Source organism: Myotis daubentonii, chromosome 17 (assembly GCF_963259705.1).
Source record: "Myotis daubentonii chromosome 17, mMyoDau2.1, whole genome shotgun sequence".
Classification (NCBI taxonomy): Eukaryota; Metazoa; Chordata; class Mammalia; order Chiroptera; family Vespertilionidae; genus Myotis; species Myotis daubentonii.
The window spans coordinates 5,385,333-5,401,032 of NC_081856.1; positions in this window are offsets into that span (position 1 = coordinate 5,385,333).

Genomic DNA, 15,700 nt, shown 5'->3' on the forward strand with positions numbered 1-15,700 from the left:
TTCTAACTCTCTATCCCTCCCCCTCCTCTCTATAAAAAATCAATTTTTTTTTAAAAAAGAATTAATTAGCAGAGATATTTTAATATTGTTATTTGCCCTTTCTCTATAATAGAAGTGTGAGAGATGAAAGGAAATTAGCAAAATGTATATGAAAATAATATATAAATTTATTGGTAAATAAACAGTAACAAAAGGCTATAACAAGAACAGAGGCACGATATAAAAACGACAAAAACATGATATGAATACAACAAAAACATGATATGAAAACAACAAAGACATGATATAAAAACAACAGTGATGCAAACAATGACTGATAAAGTGATTAAAGTTATTCTAATATCTCCCTGTACACCACATTAAGAGTGAAAACACTTTCAGAGTGCTTGACTCATTTCCCTTGTGATGAAGTATTTAGAACTTTAACTGTAATGTCACATGCTCTTCAAACTCGAGAGAAAGCAACATATAACTGACCATGTGTGAAAACAGGTTCAGGTAGGAATATTCCTATTCTGTCTAGAGTTTGTCTTGTGATTTATTAATAATCATCGCAAATGTTGGCATCATGGGACACTGTTGTCGAATTAATTTAAATGGGAGGCCAGTGTCAGACGGGGACAAATCAATTCTTGGAATCAGAACAACCTCTCCCTCTGTAGATCCTGTTAATACTTCAGCTTCGATAATGTTAGGTTGTAATCTTTTGCTAATAAATCTGGTACCATTACAAAGACCCCATTTACTATTAAGATTTCTCAATAGCATGATGATTGCACTTACTTTCAATTTTAATTTATGACACAGCATTCCCAAAGGAGTAATACTATTAAGAAATTCGATGGCAAAATTTTCCTTTTTCAGCATCATCTGTGGAATCAATGGAATCATCACTCAAATATGTGTGAAAATCTCCATCGAGTATATCCAAAATTTCTTCATTTAATTTTTGAATGTGCTCATTTTTTGGACAAAGAATTTCATGTTTAGATATATTTTTAATATTATCTATAGATATACTATTTCCAAACGTAGCTTCAATAATAGATCCATTACAAATCATTTCACAGGGGATTTCAATAATATCCATTCTTAAATGAAAACTGCTATCAAGTTTGCCATCTCCAAATTTTACTAACTATTCACTATAAGCAGAATCCTCTGATCTCATATTTGTTTTAAGAGACAATTTATTGAAACATCCCCAAACATTACAGTACTTTAAACTCGTTTGTACTATGGCCAATCCCATAGCATGCGGTACAATATTGAGACATTGTCAAAAATCCTCGCTAAGAAGGAGAACTTTCCCACCAAATACAACATTCAAATTCATAATTTCTCTTAGTAATCTGTCTATGGCGTTTATAGCATGGCTGGATGCCATGGTGCATTCATCAAGAATGAGAAGTTGGGCCTTTTTAATAGTTTTAGCAACTTCACTGTTTATATCTAGTCTAGAAATTAACATTTCATTTAATGAAAATGGTCATTTATATTGGGAATGAAAGGTTCTTCCACCGAGAAGTAAATTTGCAGCAATTCCTGTAGATGCTGTAGGTAAAATAGTACCACAACAACCTCTAATATAATGTATTAAAACTTTATTGTGGGGAGCCGCTACAGTGTTTTGGACAGGTTCAAGGCTTGGACTGATGAGAGGGCACAGTCCTCTCATTGCCACGTGCAAGTCCCAGCTTGGAGGTCAGGGCCTTCCCAGCACAATTATAGCCAACAACTATAGTTGTAAGCTTGAACCTATGGTCCAAACACGTGGCCCCACGTGCCTGAGTGATGTAGGCATAGAGTTCAGATGCATGTAGGATTGAAACCCAGGAGAATGTTGTAAACATCTTAGTGACACCCTTACTTTGCCTTGTGGCATCTGCTATAAAATTAAGACACAGCTGTGGGCATGGGCGCTGTCTCTCCGAGAAGCAGTGTCCCACCAAGACCCAGATTTCATTTTCTTGTCTTTCTTTTCTAAGCCTTTCAGCTGCCCCCACTCAGGTTCACGCTTGGCCGTGCTGGCGTGGTACACTTTATAAAGGTATGTCTCCATGCTCCTAGGGCAGGTTCCTGCCTCAAACCCCACCCTTACAGGAAACAGCTCCAGGAAACACCTGGGGCGTGGGGAGGGTGCAACCATTTCCAAGACAACCCCTGCAGAACTGACTTCCTTCTGCTTGGTCGTGCTTCTGCCTATAATGTTACACCCAGGGTTTTTATATAAATAGATAGCATAAACTCATGAACAAAAATAGATCCAAAGACATAGAAGTACCGAACAGACCGTCCAACCTCAGAGGTAAGGGGAGGGGGAGTAAGAGATCTACCAAAGAACTTTTATGCATGCATATAAGCATAACCCATAGACACACACAGTAGTGGTGGGTGAGAACATGTTCTAAGAGATAGGAACAGCCAAGGAGTGGTCAATGGGGGGAAAAGGAGACATATGAAATATTTTAAACAATAAAGGATTTAAATTAAAAAATAAAAAAAGAACAGAGGGAGAATAGCCAAGTTATTGTAATGATGAAGGTACTGAATTGGATTCTCTCAGTACAGTGCTAAATGTTCAACATATACTTTCCAGGCCCCTTTAAGTAGAACACCAAGAGAAACCAAGATGGCAGCATAGGTAAACAGTGGAGTTTGCTGCCTCGCACAACCACTTCAAAAGTAAAACTAAAAGACGGAACGGACATCATCCAGAACCACAGGAAGGCTGGCTGAGTGGAAATTCTACAACTAGAAGGAAAGAGAAAAGTATACCGAGACTCAGAGGAGGTGCGGTGCGGAAGTAAAATACTAAGGTACAGAGGCGCATGCAGAGCGGGCTGAGGGCGCGGTTGTCTTTTTCAATAGGGAGGGAGTCTCAGGCTCTGAGCTCCAGTTACGGGCGAGTCTCTGGGGACCCAAACTCATATGGGAGAAGCAGGACTGTCTGGCATCGGTCAGAACTCAAGGGCAGCTTTCTCTCGGAGGTGCTTGCGGCAATTGCCAGGACACTGAGAAAGCGGGTCCTCTGAGGGCAGCCATAACTGCTAGCCCTGCCCTGTTGATCCCTTGGGACCTGCCCCACCCAAGCCCTGCACAGAGGCTTTTGCTGGATAGCCTCAGGCGGAGGCTAGATTAACACCTCCCTAGAGATCCAGGAGCCATTGTGCCCAGTGGTCAGAGTGGGACCATCCAGTTTGCAGCTCCTTGGATCCATAAAGGACACACTCAGGGGGCAGACTCAGTGAGCACCAAAGCCCCATTGAAGCAAGTCTTGCCCTGGAGGGGTGTCTCCAGCACAGAAGTTCTCCCACTGCAGACACAGCTGATTCTCACAACCAATTGGCCTGGAGGTCAATCCCTCCCAGTGTTACTTACAATAATCAAGGCTTAACTACAACAAGACTGTGCACAAAGACCATAAGGGGGTGCACCAAGAGTGCACTCCTCAGATAATTGGGGAGGCTGAACCACTGGGCCCTAGAGGACACTTAGCACAGAGAACCACTTTATCAACACAGGGAAGCATAAAAAATGTGGAGACAAAGAAACAGGACACAAATGACAGAAATGGAGGAAAGCAAACTACTGGATATAGAGTTCAAAACCACACTTTTAAAGTTTTTCAAGAACTTTCTAGAAGCTGCCGATAAATTTAGTAAGACCCTCCAAAAGACTGGTGAGACTGCCGATAAATGTAGTGAGATCCTCAAGAAATCTAGTCAGACTCTCGAGGTTATGATAAAGGACCAACTGGAAATTAAGCATACACTGACTGAAATAGAAGATATTATACAGACTCCCAACAGCAGATTAGAGGATCGCAAGGATCAAGTCAAAGATTTGAAATACAAAGAAGCAAAAAACTCCCAACTGGAAAAGCAAAATGAAAAAAGAATCCAAAAATACGAAGATAGTGTAAGGAGCCTCTGGGACAACTTCAAGCGTACCAACATCTGAATTATAGGGGTGCCAGAAGATGAGAGAGACCAAGATATTGAAAACCTATTTGAAGAAATAATGACAGAAAACTTCCCCTACCTGGTGAAAGAAATACACTTACAAGTCCAGGATGCACAGAGAACCCAAAACAAAAGGAATCCAAAGAGGACCACACCAAGACACATCATAATTAAAATGCCAAGAGCAAAAGACAAAGAGAATCTTAAAAGCAGCAAGAGAAAAACGGTTACCTACAAGGGAGTACCCATATGATTGTCAGCTGACTTCTCAACAGAAACTATGCAGGCCAGAAGGGAGTGGCAAGAAATATTCAAAGTGATGAATGCCAAGAACCTACAACCAAGACTACTTTATCCAGCAAAGCTATCATTCAGAATTGAAGGTCAGATAAAGAGCTTTACAGATAAGGAAAAGCTAAAGGAGTTCATCACCACCAAACCAGTATTATGTGAAATGCTGAAAGGTAACCTTTAAGAAGAGGAAGAAGAAGAAAAAGGTAAAGATACAAATTATGAACAACAAATACACATCTATCAACAAGTTAATCTAAAAATCAAGTGAATAAGTAATCTGATGAACAGAATGAACTGGTGAATATAATAGAATCAGGGGCATAGAAAGGGAATGGACTGACTGTTCTTGGGGGGGAAAGGGGTGAGGGGGATGCGGGAAGAGACTGGACAAAAATCGTGCACCTATGGATGAGGACAGTGGATGGGGAGTGAGGGCGAGGGTGGGGTGGGAACTGGGTGGAGGGGAGCTATGGGGGGAAAAAGAGGAACCAATGTAATAATCTGAACAATAAAGATTTAGTTTAAAAAAAAAAAAGAACACCAAGGATGGGACTAATGTTCTATTCTGAGATGTGCCCCCGTCTCTGCAAAGGAAACATAACATTGTTTGGGGGGTCAAACAATGTCCAACTTCCTCTATTAAACACTTTTTGATTATTTGAGTCAATATTGATGTATTTCTACTTTGAGTTTGGAGTCTATTTTAGACTGCTGACTTTACAGCCTATATAAATATAGTTGTAAGATCCAATTTAGCACAGAATTATATATTTCTCCATATTGTTTTTTAATAGATTTAGAGTAATTTTAAGGACACAGCAAAATTGAGCAGAGGATCCAGAGATTTCCCATATAACCCTGCCCATGCAAACATCGCCTCTGCCAATATAGACATCCTATACCAGAGTGGTACATTTGTAACAATTAATGTACCTAAATTGACACAGCATCACCCAGACTCCACAGTGACACCTGAGGTACATTCTATGGCTGTGGACAAATGTATAACATGTATCCTGATTACAGAGCCATACTCAGTAATTTCCCTGCTCTCAATACCCTTTGTGCTCTTCCTACGTATCCCTCTCTCTTCCCCAACCCCTAGACACCACTGATAGCTTTTACTATCTCCGTAGTTTGCCTTTTCCTGAATGTCATAGAGTTGGAATCATGCGGCATAGCCAGATTGACTTCTTTCACTTATGAATATGCATTTAAGGTTCCTCTTTACATGACCTGATAGCACCTTTCTTCTTAGCACTAAATAACATTCCATTGTCTGAATGGAGCACAGGTTTACTCATCTGACATCTTAGTTGCTTCCAAAATTTCACAATTATGAATAAAGCTGCTATAAACATATAGATGCAAGTTTTTAGGTAGATATAAGTTTTCAACTCCTTTGGGTAAATACCAAGGAGTGTTACTCATTTGAGTTATGGGTCATATGGTAAGCATGTACTTAGAATTGTAAGAAACCACCCAATGCTCTTCCGCTTGGCTGCACCATTTTGCCTTCCTACCAGCACTGAATGAGAGTTCCTATTGCTCCACACCCTTGCCAGTGTTTGATGTTGGCAGTGTTCTGGATTTTGGTCATTTTAATCGGTATGAAGTGACTGGTATCTCATTTTAATTTTCATTTCCCTGATTGCATGTGATGTGGAACATCTTTTCATATGCTTATTTGCTGTCTATACATCTTCATTGATGAGAGTTCTGTTAGCGTCTTTGGCCCATTTTTTAATCGAGCTGTTTTTTTTCTTAGTGTTGAGTTTTAAGTGTTCTCTGTATATTTGGATAACAGTTCTTTATCAGCTATATATTCTGCAAATTGTTTTCCCATCTGTGACCTGTATTTTCATTCTCTTGACAATGTTTTTGCAAAGCAGACATTTTTAATTTTAATGTCAACTTACCAATTTTTTCTTTCATGGATCCTGCCCTTGGTGCTATACCTGAAATGTCATTGCCAAATCCAAGGTCAATTAGATTTTTCTCCTAGGTTATCCTCTAGAAGTTTTTACATTTTACATTTAGGTCTGTGATCCATTTTGAGTTAATTTTTGTGAAGTGAAAAGGTCTGTGTCTATATTCATTTTTTTGCTTGTGGATGTCCAGTTTTTCCAGCACCATTTGTTGAAAGGACTACCTTTGTTCCATTGTATTGCCTTTGCTCCTTTGTCAATGATCAGTTGATTGTGCATATGTGATCTATTTCTGAATTTAATGTTAATAATTTATTACTAAACCCTGTTAGTAATAAACATATTGTGCTTCCATAGTTCCTTGGGGTTTTTTCTTCTAACATTTAGATGTGTGCAAGAGTTCATCCATGGTTTCCTAGAGGTTACACACCGCTTGGATCCTTTCCCCCAAGCCCTTTCATTTAAATGCAAGTCCAGTGAGTGAATGTAGAATCTAGTTAAATGGAGGGGAGGATGCAGAATATAAGTCAACAGGCGTTGTGTGACCCTGTCGATGAGAAATACTTCTCCACACTTGGTATGTCCTCCCAGTGAAGGCGCACTGGTTGGAAATTGCAGGTTCCTCTTGGTTCTGTGAGGTGGAAAATGCAGGGGAAAATGACTGAGCGTTCTCCGTTCGCCCCGTCCCCTCCACTTACAAGGACACAGTTCTCTCTTCCACGCTGTACGGTGGGCCTAGGCAGGCTTCCTGCGTGGGCAAGCTCCAGTTTCCAGCGACCTGGGACTGCATGAGGCTGTCTGCGTGCCCCAGAGTTTCCTAATTCCAGCCTACTTGGCTATTAACGTAAGTCCACTGGCTCTGCCTAACCCATGTTTGTAATAAACACTATTTTTGTCTCTATATTTCTTTGTGTTTTTTCTCTAACATTCAGACGTGAAAAAAGGGGGCTATTTACTGGGTTCCCTTGAGAAACCCACAAAGCCATTTTTGTAAAATTCTCTATGTCTGCTTACTTAAAAATCTGAAAAATAATTAAACCAAAGTGATAGAATTACAGACAGATTGGCTTTGCACCTTTGCATGTCCTAAATTTTTACCTTATTGTACTCAGAAAAAGGGTTAAATAGGTATGTTTCTAACTATAATGCTGACCTCCTCAGAAACACAAAATTGGATATCCATATTCCTTATAATAGGTGTTGTCTGAAAATGCTTAATATTCTTATTTTAGGCATTTACCAGTATTTCAATAATGAGCCCCAAAATGGATTGCCCAGTTAGGAGGAATCCGCAGGAAGTCTCAAGCCTCCTCTATTATTAAGAACCCTTTCTAATCAGTGAACAGCTCTTAGAGTTATCAAAGGAAATTGCCTCTCTCACTCCCTTTTCCCTTTTAGCACAGAGCCACATGAGTTTTTAAAAACACATCACCGCCTCGCATCCCGACAGTGGACACAGAATCCCTCTGGTGCAGTGGAAGCCACCGTACACTTTAATGGTGACATTTTTCTCCAAATATCACTAACTTTCACAGAAGCCAGCAGCTTCCGCGTCCTGGAGGCAGCAGGCTTGGCCTCGGCAGGCACCGATTCCCTCCTCTGTCACTATATTTCTGCTCACTTAGCTCGCTTCATTTTGCCCATCCACAAAATGAGAAAAATAACTCCTGCTTGTTTCTTAGCAGTGGCAGGAAGAAAAACAGGAGTCTACATGTGAACGCTATAATTTGAGATTCTCACAAATAAAAAGCTACACATACACACAGAAACATTCAGAATGCTATTACTGTCATTTTAGCAGAGTATCCATTCAGGCTATCTAATTTTTATTTTTGTTCTTTTAACTCAAGGGGAGCTTGAGTATGTGACATTTTTCTCCCAACACTAACTTCCACAGAAGCCAGTGGCTTCGAGGTGCTGGAGGCTGGATGGGTGTGGGAGGGCGGAGGGGCAAGCTCTTGCTCTGGTAGGAGAGCGGGCATTGTCCAGTTCAGCAAGAACAGCAGCACTCGGGCATGTCTGTCCTCACCGAGAAATGAAAACCTCTTGCCCGCAGCAGCAAGCTACCGGACACCCGCGGACGAAGGCCAGGCCTGGCGAGAGACATCTGATCGACCTGAGCGATGGAGGCGGTGCCTGCTTTAGGCAACAGCAGCCGGTCTGTCTTTCCCCGACAAGAGCAAGTTGGGGGGGGGGGGGACGGTTAAAGGACACAGACCCACAACCAGCCCTGGAAGTTTGGAAAGACAGAAGCCCCAAGTCCATGCAGCATGAAGAGCATAAAACAAGTGGCATCTGACAGGGCGCAAGGGGCATTACCCCTGAAGATGGAAAGCATCACCTTAGGGTCAAGGAACAAGCTTGTTTTAATGAATCTGAAGAAAAAAAACAAATTGAAAAACCCAGGGAGACAGAAAAACTCCCTGGCAACTCAGCAGGACTTACAACATCACATAGGGAGGAAAGGCGATCTTAAATAGTTGCTTGGCAACTGTTTTGCTTTGTTGGTGTTTGTTTGTTTTGTTTTTTAATAAAGTGCACAAATAAGCTGGAATGTGGTCATCTTTTAAAAAGCAGACGAAGGAATAAGCTACTGTGGACAAAGCCACAGTTAAGCCTGCAGCCTGCAACTGAGCCCAGCCTTTGACTGGGAGCGCAGCTGTGGGAAGAGGAGGGTTACCAGCCCCAAGTCCAGGGCTGGGTTTTGCGACTGCCTCTCTTTGTGAAGTGATGGCTTTGCCCGATTACATCAGAGGCTTAAAGGGCTCTAACTCCAGATGCTGTGAGCTGCTTTGTTGGAAAGGCTTCTAAATGCATCAGACATGCACAGAATAAAATTACATAAAAAGTAATAAGGTCTCTGACCAAGATTGGGAGCGGCAGCGTCTGCCCTGCTCTGATCCCTTCACTGTCTCCTTCACAAAAGACACTAGTGATTAGAAACACGATTATTTCCCAAAATCCAAGAACTCCTCCTTAGTCTGGAAGAAAATAGGATCAGGGAAAATTCTCAGGGATTTTTTTCCGTATCTATGTCTTTGATATGAACATTATACTCACATAAGAACGTGGAGATAGCATGGAGATATGGCTGTCATGCAAACAAGGTGAAGATGGCCCTGGCCGGTGGCTCCGCTGGTGGGAGCATCGTCCTGTGCCCCAGAAGGTTGCAGGTTTGATTCCCGGTCAGGGCATCTGCAGGAGGCAACCATCAATGTTCTTTCTCACATCCATGTTTCTCTCTCCCTTCCTTTCTTCCTTCCTTTCTCAAAAAATTAATAAAAAGCATGTCCTCAGGCCCAGCCGGGTGTAGCTCAGCAGTTGAGTGTGACCAAGGAACCCAGAGGTCACTGGTTCGATTCCCGGTCCGGGCAGATGTCCCGGTTGCAGGCTTGAACCCCAGTGGGGGGTGTGCAGGAGGCAGCCAATCAGTGATTCTCTCTCATCATTGATGTTTCTATTTCTCTCTCCCTCTCCCTTCCTCTCTGAAATCAATAAAAATATATTTTTTTTAAAAAAGCATGTCCTCTGATGAGGATTCAAAAAATATTTTTCAATATAAAGATGGCTTCGTGTTTGAATTTATGACAAAGCATTTGAGCAGATCTGGCAAAGCCTAAACCCAAACAAAACCAGATGGACAGCCCAGCGGCATGGCTCAGGAGGTCGAGGTTCGATTCCTGGTCAGGGCACATGCCCGGATTGTAGGCTCCATCCCCAGTGGGCGGCCAATCAATGATTCTCTCTCATCATTGATGTTTCTATCTCTCTCTCTCCCTCTCTCTTCCTCTATGAAATTAATAAACATATATTTTTTTAAAAAAATAAAAACCAGATGGACAGACTGAAGAGAGAGAAACTCACAGTTTTGCTCTCGGATTGAAAAGCAAGCCCCGATTTCCAGGTGTGTGGGACAGTCTGCCTGCATATCCCAGCTCGGCCAACACTCTCCAGGTCACTTCCGGGCTCCAATTTTGAAAAACATAAAATGACAGAGCAGGTGAGTCAGGCAAAAATATTCCTTAACACCCACAGGGCTCATCGCGCCACCGTGGGTGCCTGGGGTGCGAATAAAAGCAGACATGGGTTTGAAGCTAAGAAAAACCAGGCAATCGTCTCAGTGAATCGGGGCAGGTACGTTCAGAGAGACAACCCGGAGGCCGGCGTCAGGAAAGACAGCAAATGCAGGAGATGCAAGACGACATTTCTGACAAGAGACTGATTTTTTCTCCACGTTTTGCTGTTTGGAGATCCTCGCGGCGCCGGGCGGGAGGGCTCTCCTGGCTACACACTGCCACCTGCCGGGCGGCGGCGGCGGGGGAAGGCTCAGCTCCCCGGCGCCCGTTGTCATGACATTGATGCGCGGGAGGCTAAGGCGCGCCCCAGGCCGTGTCCGTGGTAAATGGAACCCGCCCAGGGTCTGGGGCCCCTGGGGAATGGAAGAAGCCCCCGCACACACACCCCGCACGGAGCGTCTCTTAGCGAGGCCGCTCTCAGCAGAGATCGGACCGGTCAAACCCCAGCAAGGACCTCAGCCCGCCCCTGGCGACAGCTCACTCCCGGCAGCGCCGACCTGCTTCGGGGACAGACTGACCCAGAGGTCCACTTACTCCAACGCAGTCACACGGTTCCCCGGGGAAATGCCGCCAACGTGTACATGAAGAAAGGTGTGGATTTGTAAGGTTATCTTGTTGATAAACATAGAAAAAAGAATTAGAAGTGAAATGACTTTTAGTGACACACTTTCAAAAAGGCATAAACGTAAATCATAATATCTGCGGAATCTACCTAAAATGGCCAAAATGTGACGGTTATGAGGAGGAAGCCATTCGGTATTAAAAGAAACAATTTGGTCCTTTCAATTTAGTAACAAGGACATTATGACATTTTCACTTCAGAAAGAATTATGAAATTACTTGCTTTTAAAAAAAATTGATCAAATCAGGCCGGAAGAGCAGCTTCCATGGCAACTAGAAGTTCCACATCCTCGTGTGCCGTCTTGCCCGCCATCATTCAGAGTCCGCGAGGCCGAGAGCAGCCGAAGCTAACCGTGACCACGCAGATCAGTGGCCACCATCAGGTCCCCGGCGAACAACACCAAGATTCCCAAAGAGGGACCGAGATTCTTGTTATTTGGTCTCAACTCACCCTAAAAACAAAGTAGTCAGAAACAGCCCCTATGGGAAAACCTCTTCGTTTTTGTTCCACAGCAAGTGTGTGACGGGAGCTCTGCACGTGCCCCGTACCCCGTTTCTCTCATCAGACTCGCGTTCTTCAACGCCCCGACACGCTGTCCACTCACAGGGATCACCCAGCGCCACGCGTTGTAAATCAGAATCTTTCTACAGCACAAAAGGGGCAATTTCTGTACTCCGTGTATTTGGTAAATAATGTTCTTCAGATATTGAATTTTCCCCAAATAATACAGCCATAATTTGCAAATAAAATGCCAGGAGACACTTTCAGAAATTACTCCTTGAGAGTTCAGAATTCAAAGATATTGCACTTCGAGAAGGAATTTTTGAAAGCCGATTACCTCTTATTTCCCTGCATTATAAAAAGGAAGCATTTGTGAATTAACCAGGCCTGCTGTGCAACAGCAAGGAGCCTGCAGCCAGGGCTTGGGTTGAGTTTAGCATCACAGGAATCATTGCCCGGCTATGCCTTGTACCCCCGAGGGGCGGGGGGAATACGATATCAACTTTTTTCTCAGTTAATAAGCTTTATTGTAGCTAAAGTTAATTTAATTTCCCTTTGATGCTAATTCAAACCTGCGATATGTTGTCTCATTTGGGTGAGTGTGTAAATGTACTTTTGTGTGGCTTTTTATCTAACCATAGATTGTGTGAAGAGAAATGAAGATCTAATTTTTAAAACTACAGATGAGAGTCCATTTTGGAGTGAGGCTTTCTCTCCATATAATTTCAAGGTTGGGTTTTAAAGTAGACATTTTAGTAGGGGTACCATGTAGTACAAAAACACTAACCTGGATTTTTTTTTTTTTTACAGTATTACTTTGTGAACTTAAAGGCTTTTAATCTCTGTTGTATTTCTCAAAAGAGTAGTGGCATTTTACTCCAGATTATTTTAAACATTATTAAATGTTTTATATAAGGCTCTGCCAGCCAAAAATCACTTTTCCCTGAAATAATGATTCCCCTAAAAGAAACCTGAAATTATTCTATTTGCCAAATAACTGGGGAAAGGTCTTGACTCTGGTTTGCACTAATTAGCAAATTACTTCCATTTTGCCACTTCTATTCCCATTTGTAAGAAAAGCCTCTAATAGCGGTGCTTGCATTAGAAAATTTTATACCTATGCTGGGGGGAGGGGTCAGACGTTTTGTGTAATGAAATCGGATCATTGCAATGCCTACGGCAGGCCCACCGCATCTCATCAGGCATTTGTATAGCACACTGGCTCAGAATGGATCATAGCACCTGTTTTCACAGCCTCCCTAACTACACACAGGATGGCCACCGGCAGCGAGCAGGTAAGGGAAGCGCTGCAGGTCAAGTCTGCTCTGAAACTACTAAGACTATCAGCTCCTTGGGGGTGAGCATAGTATCTTACCACCTCGTCCCCCTGCTGGGGACATTCCTTTGCACAGTTTGGAAAAGTAAAATATTTTCATGGCCTTTGCACCGCCACACCCCATATATCTTCACACAACTACCCACTTCCACTTCCACAATATTCCATTATTTCATTATTACCTATTTTCATATAGTTAAATTTCTGGACTGGAATTCAAGGGGTGAAGACCATATTTGAGAATTAATCTTCCAGGTGTCTCTTCTCTATGTTTAACAAGCATAATCACTCTCCTTCTTTGGAAACTATGGTAAGCAGTTTAGATCATCTCCTGAAACATGATAAAGCTAATCAGAGTATCTAATTCAGTAGTAATTTATCTAAAATTAACTGGAAGACCTACAAAGGCTCATATTCCAGTCTATTATCACAACTTAACTGATTTCCACAAGAATTGCTAATTCCTTCAGAGGAACCCAGAATGCTTCCATTTGAAAGCTTGGCTGGGAACTGAAAGACGTTGTTGTAACTAATCTTCAAGATGGCCTATATATCCGCACCTCCTGCCTCTCGCACCTGTGTGTCCCTCCCTCCTATACCAGGGATGGTCTGCGTGGCCAGCAGGATATAGTAGAAATAAGAGTATGTCACTTCTGAGATTAGGTTAGATGACTGCTTTCTCTCTCTCTCTCTCTCTCTCTCTCTCTCTCTCTCTCTCTCTCTCTCTCTCTCTCTCCCTCTCTCCCTCTCTCTTTCTTTTCTCCAAGTGAAGTCCAGCCAGGAGCCGACGCTTCCCAGCAGCCACGTGAGTGAGTTTCACAATGACTGAGCAGCCCCAGCAAAGTCTGAGATAAGTGTGGTCCAGCCTCCAGCTTGGCTGCAGCCTCGAGAGAGACCTTGACCCTCAGGAACCGGGAGATGATAAGGCTTGTTGTGTTAAGCTGCTATGCTCTGGGGTAACGAGTTACACAGAAATAGATAACCAGTGCAGGGGAAGGGGCATTGCTAGGGATTTTATGGTATTTTTTACCAGTTGAAAAGTATGAATTAAAAATTTTTAAGAAGTAAAATTTTTTTTAAAAAATCACAGAAAGTGAATATCTAACTACATAAAAGGGGGTGATGAGATTTTGGTTTTAAAGACTAAAGTTGGTGACTCCTAAATCATGGACTCTTGGGAATCTAAGATAACACAGATTCCACTGAGAAGGATCAAAGTAGGATCACATGCAAAGAAAGAAATATTTATAGAGAAATCCATGGACCTAAGAGCACAAGCACGATTAGATTAGGTAAGCTTAGCAAGAAAGAGTAAGAGAAACATTGTTAGGGCATCAGGGGTCATTTGGTCCATAGTTCATATAAATCCCTCTCCTGCAAGTTTCAGACCCCGACCTACCTACCCAACCCCATTGTGCATTACCAGCCAGAATATGGAGGCAAGAGGGCTATTATTAGCAATACTAGAGGCCCAGTGCACAAATTCGTGCAAGGGTGGGATCTGGCAGATCGGGGCTGGACCTGTTGGGAGGAGGAGATGGCGGGAGGTTGGCATGCTGGCCCACCCCATTTGGGGCCCAATCAGGGCCGGATTAGCTGGGGAAGGGGCCGCGGGCAATTGGACGGTGAGCTCTGTCCCTGATGGAGTTCAGGGGCCAATTGGGGGCAGGACCAGCCATGGGAAGGGGCTGTGGGCTGTGGGTTGTGGGCCGGCCAGCCCCATCCCTGAATGGGGTGGGGGTGCCAATTGGGGGCCAGCGGCCTGGGGGAGGGGGCATGAGTGGTGCCAGTTGGTTTTGCCCCTGATCAGTGTGGGGGAGCCAATTTGAGGTGGGGTCAGGTGGGGGAGGGGCTGCAGGAGGTTGGCCAGCCAGCCCCGCCCCCTATTGGGGTGAGGGGGTGCGATCAGGGGTGGGCCAGCTGGGGGGAAAGGCTGCAGGCCTATCGTGGTGGGGCTGGCTGATTGGGGGTGGGGCTGATGGGGGTTGGGGAGGAACGGAGGGGGCATTTGGCCGGCTGCCCCGCTCTTGACCAGGGTGGGAGAGTCTGATCAGGGGCAGGTCAGCAGGGGGCAGGGCCTGCGAGGTTGACCAGCCGGCCCCACCCCCGATCGGGCCAGTTTGCTGGCCACAGTGGGCATCATAGCAACCGGTCATTATGGCCGTTACAGTCACTGGCTTTTTATATATATAGATAGTCACAATACAGTTATTGGACCAAGTATTTTTTCTGTATCTATGCTCTCAACATAAAGTAGAAACAAATGTCATGAGCTTTTTAAACCCAGAAATGTCTTCATAAGGACGGACACTTCAGGAAGGACTGAATATGTGGCAAGGTTGTCAGGAATGTGACGTACAGAGTGCCTGGCCTTACCCAAGTGACAGATTTCAAATCTGCATAGGTGACAAAATAAGGAATACATAAAGAACTTCAAGTACCATGGCATCTGGTAAAGTTATTTTTTGTAAATGCATAACATCTGGTAAATTCTAGACTTTCCTTGTTCACAATCCCATGTTTCACAACACCCAGACCACTGGCAAGGTTTAGAAATGTCTCTGCACTGGAATGCTTGGGGGAGGGGAAATCCTGGCTTCTGTACGAGAGTCCACGCCTTAAAGACACATATTGCCAGTGATTTTTCAAAAAGGAGGGGGAAATTATCCAATTAATATACTAGTGACATGGGTCCCTAGAGATATTCTAGAATAGTCTACAGATACTCAGGAAGTATCTGTCTTCAGAAACTACCCTAAGTCACCAAGAAATGCTCCTGTTATGACACCCTGATCTTCTTTTCTTTGCATAGAATTATAAGAGAAATAATTTGGAATATCACTTTTTAGACCAGTATACCCTGATTTAAGATATCTTTCAACAAAGCCTTCCTTGAGATACCCATGGAGAAACAAAAGAACTATCTGGTTAGTAGCATAGCATAATTTCTGGTTAGGTGTAATGATCATTATAACTAA